A 9,991-nucleotide genomic window follows, 5' to 3' on the forward strand; every position below is an offset into this window, starting at 1 on the left:
TAGTCATCTAATGGACCAAAGCCCAACATATGGCCTAATTTTCCAAATAGGGCCCAGACCGCTACATGGTCTTACCCTAAGGCCCAACCACTTAGTCCAGTCCAAACATTTGGCATTTCAATTGGTCCATTCTCTCATAATCCTCAAGGCCCAGTTATGGCCCATCTATGGCCCAATGTTTAAAATTGGGCCCATACCCTCACATGGGCCTTACCTTAAAGCCCATCCAAATATTTTAGTCCATTTACTTGTTCTAGGATAGCCCATCAGTAGCCCAATCACCAAAGCCCAATAGAAAGGCCCAACTCAAGGCCCAAGTAAAATTAGGGTTTTCACATGAAATGATGATTAGGGTTAAGTGTTCCTACGTAACCCATTAAGGACTTAATCCATTAAGTCTAATATTGCTTTAGGTTAATTTGCAAATGATTATTAATTAACATTTTCAGTCTAATAAATAATTCCAGTACGGGTCCCGATCAAATTCGCAAAATTAGGGTTTCATGACATTAGGGTTTTCCAAACCCTAATTAGGGTTTCCAACCCAAATACTAGCCCATTAATCAAATGGTTCGGCTTTTAGGTCAATTAGGGATTCATTGGCCCCATTAGGGTTTCATTAGGCCCACTGGGGTTTCACTAGGCTCATTAGGGTTTCGTTAGTCGGGCACCACCCCCTACCACCTCGGGTAGTGGTCGTCAAAGGCTCACGGCGGCGGCCACCACCTCACGATGATGGTTATGGGTCTAGTCCATTTGTCCAAGCATCCCAAACGAATCAAAACACAAACAAGGCATACCGCCACCCAATACAGCGGCTGGTGGCGGAAGTCGCCACCTCACGGTGGTGGTTATGAGTTTCTTTTTATTATTCCGATAAAATACAATGTTACAATGTGAAATCCAAATAAACGCACACACACAAATCACGCTAAGATAAACACACACACAGCCACCCTTGTGGTGGCCGGCGGTGGCACATGGTGGTAGCCACCACCTCACGGTGGTGGTGGTGACTTCTTTTCAGATTCTGGCCTAGGGTTTCTCACCCACACACTACATCACACATATGTGCATAAACACCCACCGAGCAGCTCTTCATCGATCTTGAAGGGGGTTGACGGCGGCATTCGGAGCAGAAACGACAGCATGAATGGCGGCGACAACCACGACTAACGATGACATCGAGACCCAACAGCAACAGGTTGACCGGTCTCTCCTACTACCATAGCATCGGCTCGAACTCTCGCCTCATGGTCTCCGGCGTCCCACGGGAAGTTCTTTGATGTTTACGACTTCCGACAATGACAGTGGCGCGTTAACAGATGGCAAAAATCGGTGGCGGAATGGTCGCCGGAACCGCAGCAGCAACGAAGCACCAATAGAACAAAGAAGGAGATGGGAGAGGCTCGTTCCCATCTAACCATAAACTGCAGCAGCTACATCCCCGATTCGTCATCGTCATCGACAATGAAATAGTAGCAATGGACTTTTCGCCGGCAGCAAAGGTCTGTCGATGACCTTGGTTGATCGGAGCGACAGAGAATGGGGTGGTGGCAGTTGGATGATGGAGGAAGGAGGTATAAGGTGGTGGCTACAGTATGACGTTAGGGTTAGGGTTAGGAAGCAAGGTGACGGGTTTATAAGTCCCGTCTCTTTCCAAACTTCTATCCATATTGACAATATTAGTCCCTCCTTATCCCTTTTTCTATCAAATCAAATCCCTAATGTTACCAAACGGCCCTTCCTATACAAAACCCTTTTCAACTTAAGTCCAGAATTTACCATTTAGTCCCTGCCCCCAAGAATCTATTCAATATAAGTCCAAACGATACCAAACACCCCCTGACTACTAAAATCCTTTACAAAATAAATCCCTAAATTACACTTTAACCCCCGGAGATTCAAATATCGTCATTTGGCTTCCCGAAACCAACACCCCACTATTATTATTTGATTTTGGACTATAATAACATAAAATAATAATAATAATTACTTCTCGAGGTTCCGGGTTTATTATTTAATTATTCTATAACGGGATGTTACAAACCGGCACACTAATCCGGGACTGACAAGGGTGGCAAAGGGTAGCTTAATGTTAATTACAGATCAATGGAGCGTGTGTGGTTAACCGACATATTGATTAGGTGATTTGTAAAATTAAGAGTACCAAGTACATTTGCATGGTTATTCGCACCTTGTTTGTGATCATCGGCATCCCAGTCACAAACTTGAAGGGCACAATCGAGATTTAACCATGTCATTGAAAATTTCAATGAATCTCAAAAGAATCTAGGAATTTCAATCCAATTAAAACTTAATAATCAACTTCGTTTCTCATGGTGGAAATTGGTAAATCGTCATTTACCTACCTTCAAATATTTTGCAATTAGATTACGGCATCCCTCTTTCGAATTGTAAAATATTGTGTTGGGTCCTAGCCTTAATATTTCATTTGGGTGTTATATTAAGGATTCTCATCTAATCTAAACTTTGTTCTTTTTCTTTTCAGATATCTATCTGAAAAAATGCTTCAGGCTCCAACCCTTCAGGCTCATTCTCCCTCATGAATTTGGTTGGGAGAACTATCTTCGATGGGTCAAACTTTAACGATTCGATAAGAAACATTCATATGGCCCTTCGCTAAGAGGACAAAGATTATGTCCTAGATAAAAAGCTGAAGGAGATTGATAAACAAACTGCTACTCCCGAACAAATCAAGGAATACAGGGTTCATGAGAGGCACGCGACAGAGGTGTCGTGTATAATGATTTTTACCATGACTGTTGAGCTTCAAAAGTCATATGAGGACTTTTGGCCCTTCGAAATGCACCAAGATTTGATGGAAAGGTACTATCAAAGTGCTCGACAGGAAAGGTATGAGATCATTACCTTCATGATCACAACCAAAATCAAGGATAGAGAGTCCATCACGGCCCACTTGCAAAAGATAAAGAGATATGTGGACCACTTGCTGAAGTTGAATGTGCACTTCGATGAAGAGTTGGCTATTGACATCATCCTACACTCGTTGCCTTCTTGTTATGATCAGTTCAGAATGACCTATCATATGAACAAGCAGGAGGTAACTCTTAGCAAGCTTCAAGGCCTTCTAAGAATTATAGAAAGCAACTTGAAAGGCAAGTCGGTTGTTCCTACTCCTACTTCTGTTGCTGCCTTTGTTCTGGAAATTGGACATGGGAAAGGGATGTCGCACCCCGAAACCTATGGCGTAAACGTTCCGGGGCGGAGTGACTTCATGCGTAGTATCACAACAGTTGTATCATAGTAAGCGAAGTAAACACAACCATTACATTATAATATGAATATTTACATTGTTCAAAACATGATTTGTACATAACAGTATATGGCAAAAGTAAAAGACGTGACTTCAGAGTATTCCGTCTTCTTTAAAAGTCGGCAAGAGTACCTGTCTATTGATGCCCTGAGAATACTAGCAGTTTTAAAATATCAGCATAAAGCTGGTGAGTTCATAAGCGTTTGATTTCTGGTGAAAGAAATGTTCCTTTGATTATTTGAAAATTTGTTTTTCCCAAGAAAATCCCATATTTTCTTATGAAAGAGGTTTGATGATCCATTGATTACACGCTAAACAATTTTGTTTATGAATGGAAAAGTTATCCCATATGCGAGTATTTGCCATACTCGAACAGCAGTTTTCTTTTCGAAGCTCTGGTACGCCCAGAGGGGTATAATAGCCGTATTTTCGAAGCTCTGGTTACACCCAGAGGAGTATATTCGAAGCTCTGGTTACACCCAGAGGAGTATATTAGCCGTATTTTTGAAGCTCTGGTTACACCCAGAGGAGTATATTAGCTGTATTACATAAATAAAACTAATAAAAATAGATAGTGAACTATATCCTAAGGGCGTTACTAATGCCCTCTAGTAATCAAATCGGTTATTACTTTGAGGTTAGTTCACTTGTTTCATTATTACAACGTAAATTCTTTATAAAATATCCCATTTTATGATAAGGTTTATAAGTTTCTTGCTTTAGATTTGAGAACTGTTTCTACGAGTTGATTTCTTAATCGATTGGTAAAACGGTTTTCTGAGTTAAAAGCATATTGAACATAAAATCATTTTATGCAAAACGAGATAATATGAGCACAAGTTCCCTTGTACTTTTGCTTGTATTCCCCCCCTGAAATCATGAAAAACTCGGAAAAAAGCGTAGGGGTATGAACTCACTGTTTATCGTAGGATCTGAAAGCAAAATTGGTTACGAGTGTTGAGTGTCAACCGACGTTTCGTACGCAAGTGGATCCTATTAGCATTTGATAACACATATGTGGGTTAGAATTAGGGTGTTTTATGGCTAAACATGATGGGAAACCACCCTAATGACTTGGAAATGCTTGTCGGGACCTTATATGATCAATTAAGGGAGGTGTATGGCCGTTTGAGTGAGTGTGCGGCCAGGGTGTGCGGCCAGGCGGCGTGTGCGGTTGCACACAGGAGTGTGCGGCCGTACAGGGGGTGTGTGCGGCCGTACATGGGAGTGTGCGGCCGTACACTCCTCATTTGTGCCCGAAACGTCGATTTTGAGGTGTTCTAGTGCAAATACCAAGTCCAACTAGTAAAACGAGGCCAAACTCTTCACTTTGGAGAGCCTTTAAGGGGTGTGCGGCCACCTTATGAAGGTGTGCGGCCGTGCACCTTCAAAGGAAGAAGAACACGAAGAATACTTTGAGTTTTAGGCTTAGATTCAGGTGTCTTACCACTATAACAAGTTGGATGATGGAGTAATTCACGTTCTTGAGGCCCTTAGAGTGTTCTTGGATGATGTTTCTAGAGAGAGAAAGTAGAGAGAGAAAGTAGAGTGCAGCCAAAAGAGGAAAATAGTGAATGAAGGGGGTCTCCTCCAATATATAGGGTCGGGTGTGAGGCTGAAGGGTGTGTGCGGTTGGGTGTGCGGCTGGCTGGCCGCACACGCGGGTGTGCGGCCGCACACACCTTCTTTGGTGTGTTTGGCCCGATTTTGTGATGCTACACACTTCCTAACCCTTCTTAAGACTCATTTCTAGGTTATACTAAGCCTAGAACACTCCTATGGACCCACAATTTCGTTAAAAGATGATAAATTCGAGTTTAATATTGATATACAGATCAATTTGCACAGGATAAAAGTTTCGGGTTGTCACATCATCCCCCCGTTAGAGGGAATTTCTTCCCGAAATTCGAACATAGAATACAAATCATGAATTAGGAAAGAGATGAGGATACTTCTGGTTCATCTGATCTTCGCGCTCCCAAGTGAATTCCGGTCCTCTCTTGGCATTCCAGCGAACCTTCACTATCGGGATGCGACTTTGTTTTGTTCGTTTAATCTCTCTATCCATCATTTCGACTGGTTCTTCCACAAAGTTTAGATTCTCGTTGATTTCAATCTCATCGAGAGGGATCGTAAGGGTTTCTTCGGATAAGCACTTCTTAAGATTCGAGACGTGGAAGACGGGATGAATGTTACTAAGCTCTTGAGGTAATCGAAATTTGTAGGCTACAGGACCGATCCTGGCGAGGATCTCGAACGGTCCTATGTATCTTGGATTTAGCTTTCCACGCTTTCCGAAGCGTATCATGCCTTTCCAGGGTGAGACTTTTAGCAGGACACGGTCTCCAACCTGGAATTCCAAGGGTTTTCGTCGTTTATCGGCGTAGCTCTTTTGTCTATCTCGAGAGGCCTTAAGTCGTTCCCGGATTTGTATGATCTTTTCGGTGGTTTCGCGGATGATTTCTGTACCAGTGAGAGTGTTGTCAGGGACTTGTCCCTTGACTAGCTGCGTGTCGCCCACCTCAGCCCAGCACAGAGGGGATCTGCTCTTGCGGCCATAGAGAGCTTCGAAAGGCGTAGCCTTGATGCTGGTATGATAACTGCTGTTGTAGGAAAATTCAACCAAAGGAAGATGAGTGTCCCATGACGCGCCGAAATCGATGACGCAGGCTCTCAACATGTCTTCCAAGGTTTGGATGGTTCTCTCACTCTGTCCATCTGTTTGAGGATGGTAAGCTGTGCTCATATCGAGCTTAGTTCCAAGGGCCTTCTGTAGTGACTGCCAGAATCTCGAAGTGAACCTACTATCTCGATCGGAGATAATGGACACAGGTACACCATGCAGTCGACCTATCTCTCGGATATAGATTCTCGTGAGTCTCTCCATTTTGAAGTTTTCCTTGATAGGCAGGAAGTGAGCGGATTTAGTTAGTCGGTCGACTTTTACCCAAATGGTGTCGTACCCACTCGGAGATTTGGGTAATTTGGTGATGAAATCCATAGTAATCCTCTCCCACTTCCATTCAGGTACTTCCGGTTGGTGGAGTAGACCTGAGGGCTTCTGATATTCGACCTTCACCTTGGCGCAAGTCAGGCACTTGCCCACGAAGATAGCGATCTCTGCTTTCATGTTCGGCCACCAATACAGTTTCTTGAGATCGAGGTACATCTTGTCCGATCCTGGGTGAACGGAGTATCTAGTCTTGTGAGCTTCGTTCATTACAACCTCTCTGTAACCACCGAACTTTGGGGTCCAGGTCCGGTTCATGAAGTAATAGACTCCGTCTCCCTTGATCTCTAGGTTCTTTTCCATTCCTCTCAGGGCTTCACCCGACATGTTCTCTGGTTTCAAGGCTTCCAGCTGAGCCTCCTTGATTTGCGCGGATAAATGGGAATGGATAGTCATGGTCAGTGCCTTCACTCTATGACCTGAGTACTCCTTCCGGCTGAGGGCATCTGCCACCATATTGGCCTTGTCGGGATGGTAGCGGATTTTGCACTCGTAATCGCTGAGTAGCTCAACCCATCGTCGTTGTCTCATGTTCAGCTCCTTCTGATCGAAGATATGCTGCAAACTTTTATGGTCAGTGAAGATAGTGCACTTGGTTCCGTAGAGATAATGTCTCCATATCTTCAATGCGAAGACTACTGCTCCCAGTTCCAGATCGTGCGTTATGTAGTTGACTTCGTGTGCTTTCAGCTATCTTGAGGCATAAGCAATGACTTTTCCTCGTTGCATGAGCACACAGCCTAGACCCTGATTGGATGCATCACAGTAGACAACGAAGTCCTCCGTCTCTTCAGGCAGAGACAAGATATGTGTGCTGCATAGGGCCTACTTTAACGTTTGGAATGCAGTGTCTTGCTTTTCACTCCAACAAAAGGGTACCCCTTTCTGAGTTAGAGTGGTTAAGGGTTTGGAAATTCTGCAGAAATTCTGGATAAATCTACGATAGTAGCCAGCGAGACCCAAGAATTGACGGATTTCTGTAGGTGTCTTCGGTGCTGACCAGTTCTCTATCGCCTTGATTTTGGAGGGGTCCACGTGTATGCCTTCCTCGCTTACCACGTGACCTAGGAAGGTTACTCTTCGGATCCAGAATTCACATTTGGAGAATTTCGCGTACAACTTCTCTGTCCTTAAGGTTTCCAGCACCGATCTTAAGTGCTGTTTGTGATCTTCCTCGCTTCTGGAGTAGACAAGTATATCGTCGATGAATACGATGACGAACATGTCCAGGAAAGGACGGCACACTCGGTTCATCAGGTCCATAAACACTGCCGGTGCGTTAGTTAGACCGAAGGGCATAACTACGAACTCGTAGTGACCATATCGAGTCCGAAATGCTGTTTTAGGAACATCACTCTCATGGACTCGTAGCTGATGGTACCCTGATCTTAAATCTATTTTCGAGAAATATCTGGCTCCCTGAAGTTGGTCGAAGAGATCATCGATTCGAGGAAGAGGGTAACGGTTTTTGACTGTGAGCTTGTTCAGTTCTCGATAATCGATACACATTCGAAAGGATCCATCCTTCTTTTTCACGAACAAGATCGGGGCTCCCCAGGGTGAGGAACTCGGTCTGATGAATCCTTTGTTGAGGAGTTCATTAAGCTGACTAGATAGCTCCTGCATTTCTGCTGGTGCTAGGCGATATGGAGATTTAGCTACGGGGGTAGCTCCGGGGACTAAATCGATGCGAAACTCGACTTGACGTTCGGGAGGAATTCCCAGGAGATCTTCTGGAAAAACATCGGGAAAGCTGCAGACTTCGGGGATGCTCTTGAGGTCTTTAACTTCCTGCTTCTCGTTAATGACGTGGGCTAGGAATGCATAACACTCCTTCCGCAGGAGTTTCTGGGCTTTGATGCATGAAATGATGTGAAGGTTTGAACTGAGTTTATCACCGTAGATTACAAGAGTTTCGTTTGGGGAAAGATTGAGACGGATGGCTTTTTCGTAACAAAGGATATCAGCATGATTGGGGCTCAACCAATCCATGTCGATGATGACATCGAAGCTTTTTATGGAAACGGGCATAAGGTCGACGGGAAAAGAATGATCGTTTAAGGTAAGGGTACAGCCTACGTATATCTCGTTAGTGCTCTCTTTCTCACCGTTAGCCATCTCGACGGTAAACGTTTCTGTTAATGGTTGGGATTTATGTTTAAGAAAATGCTTGAATGCATGACTAACAAAACTTCTTTCAGCACCAGAATCGAAAAGAATGCATGCATAAGAGTTTTCGAGGAGGAACGTACCCGTCACAACGGTAGGGTCAGCCACGGCCTCCTCTTGCCCCATCGTTAGTACTCTCCCGGTGTTGTCAGTTGTTGCTGCCTTGAGACAGTTCCTCTTATAATGCCCGACTTCCCCACAGCCGTAACAGGCTTGACCAATACCTGCTCCAGAGGCCTGATCGGTTGGTTGGACTGGGTTTTTGCAGCCTCGAGTCAGGTGACCCTTTTTACCACAATTGTTGCAGAGCATCTCATGACATGGACCAGGGATGCGGTGATGATAACTGCACTTATTGCACCAAGGGAGGGTACCAGTATACCTACTGGTAGGTGCTTGAGTAGCAGGAGCAGCGACAGGGGTAGTAGTAGCGTGAACTGCTACCGTTTGCTGTTTCTTTGAGGGCTCCTGTGAAGACTGACCCTTTTTCTGCTTCCAGAATTTTCTTTTCTCCCCACTCCCTTTAGCCGGTTCAAGGGTGGCGGTCACTTCATCGAGATCGACTCCATGATCAATCAAAGTCTGTGCCAGGCACTTGGCGCTATCAAATGTAGCTGGCCGAGCAGCCAAGACATTTCCTTTGGTCGGCTGGGTTAGCCCCTAAATGTATCTTTCAACCTTTTTGCTTTCCGAGGTGACCATTCCCGGGCAGAGAAGCGCTAGGTCTTCAAACCTAGATGTGTAGGCGGCAACGTCAGAACCCTTCATCTTTAGGTTCCAGAGTTCATGCTCCAGTTTCTGCATTTCACCCCGAGGGCAGTACTCAGCAAGCATGAGCTCTTTCAAGCTCTCCCAACCCATAGCATTTGCCACTGGTAGGGTTAGGGATTTGACCCGGCCATTCCACCAGGTCAGTGCCCTGTTGGCGAAGGTGCAAGCGGCGAATTTTACTTTGTTGACCTCTAAACAGGAACAGATTTCGAAAATGGACTCGATCTTTTCGAACCATTGAGTCAAGGCGATAACACCTCCAGTGTCATCGAAGGATGTGGGTTTTTCATTCATGAAGTCCTTATAGGAGCACTCCTTTTGGTGTCCCTGATCACCTTCATGATTTTGGGGATGCGTACCACCACCCTGACCACCAGATCCGCCAGAATTAACTTGTGTCATCGCGGTAGCTACAGCAGCAGTAACAGCTGCCTGGAACATAACGGGATCGAACTGAGGGGGCGGTGGTGGTGGTGGAGTGTCGTCGTTTCTCCTGATAGGTCTCTTTCGGGGAGGCATCTTGTTCTAGAAACAACCAGGAAGAAGAGGATGGTAAGTCCTCTGGAATCGGATCAAGAGATGTGAAGCAATAGATATATCTCACTATGATAGTTAGAGTGTTCTACTAAGCGATAAACAAGGAAGAGCTATCAATGCAGTTAAATTATCGCTAAAAGGAATAAGTAGCAACACTAGGAATGAATCCCTACAATGTATTCGACTCTGATTAAAATACTCCTATA

Source organism: Lactuca virosa, chromosome 1 (assembly GCF_052849685.1).
Source record: "Lactuca virosa cultivar CGN04683 chromosome 1, Lactuca_virosa_CGN04683_v6, whole genome shotgun sequence".
In the NCBI taxonomy this organism is placed as follows: domain Eukaryota; kingdom Viridiplantae; phylum Streptophyta; class Magnoliopsida; order Asterales; family Asteraceae; genus Lactuca; species Lactuca virosa.